This window comes from Etheostoma cragini, chromosome 4, assembly GCF_013103735.1.
Source record: "Etheostoma cragini isolate CJK2018 chromosome 4, CSU_Ecrag_1.0, whole genome shotgun sequence".
NCBI classification, from domain to species: Eukaryota; Metazoa; Chordata; class Actinopteri; order Perciformes; family Percidae; genus Etheostoma; species Etheostoma cragini.
The window spans coordinates 15295560-15296747 of record NC_048410.1 but is presented as its reverse complement, the minus strand read 5'-3'; positions in this window follow the sequence as shown (position 1 = coordinate 15296747).

Here is a 1188-nt window from a genome sequence, read left to right as displayed (position 1 = left end):
TAATAATGGAAAACACATCAAAGTGATAATGGTTACTGTAGAGCCACTGTAGAATATAATAATGATTGAAAATAAATGGACAGAACTTACTGTAGTTACTGAAATTGTTACGCTTGACAAAGTCTTAATACGTTATTGTATAATTATTATTGTCCTGTGCTAATGTGGAGTAAAATGAGACAAGATTATAACTTGAGTAATATTTATTTTCAACACTGAAAAACTGTAATTACAAAAGGTGCTCTTGGAGACAGTTAATAAAAAAAAGTTTTCTTAGTGACATAATGTATTGTGATTATTTGTCCCATGTTTCTGTTTATTTTGCTGTAGGGGTGGTAGATGTACTTGTTGAGTTAAAGGAGATAGACTTCTTGCATATTTTTTTTAAAAATATTTCAGCTATTTAAATACATACAGAGAACAAGTATTTGATACACTGGCGATTTTGCTGGCTTCCTATTTTCAAAGCATGTAGAGGTCTTAATTTTTATCAAAGGTACACTTCAACTGTGAGAGACGGAATCTAAAACAAAAATCCAGAAAGTAACATTGTATGATATTTTAATAATTAATATGAATTTTATTGCATGACAAAAGTAATTGATCACCTACCAACCAGTAAAAATCCCGGCTCTCAAAGACCTGTTAGTTGTTCTTTAAGATGCCCTCCTGTTCACCACTCATTACCTGTATTAACTGCTACTGTTTGAACTTGTTACCTGTATGAAAGACCTGTCCACACACTCAATCAAGCAGACTCCAACCTCTCCACAATGGCCGAGACCAGATGGGATAAAGGACAATAGGCAACCAGCTTGATGAGAAGGCAACAACTGTTGGCGCAATTATTAGAAAATGGAAGAAGTTCATGATGACCATGAGGAAGGCGAGGGATCAGCCCAGAACTACAAGCCAGCGCATGTCCATGCCGGTCTCAAGTTTGCCAATGACCATCTGGATGATCCAGAGGAAGAATGGGAGAAGGACTTGTGGTCTAATGAGACAAAAAATAGAGCTTTTGGGTCTAAACTCCACTCGCTGTGTTTGGAGGAAGAAGAAGGATGAGTACAACCCCAAGAACACCATTCCAACCGTGAAGCATGGAGGTGGAAACATCATTGTTTGGGGATATTTTTCTGCAAAGGGGACAGGGCAACTGCACCGTATTAAGGGGAGGATGGATGGGGC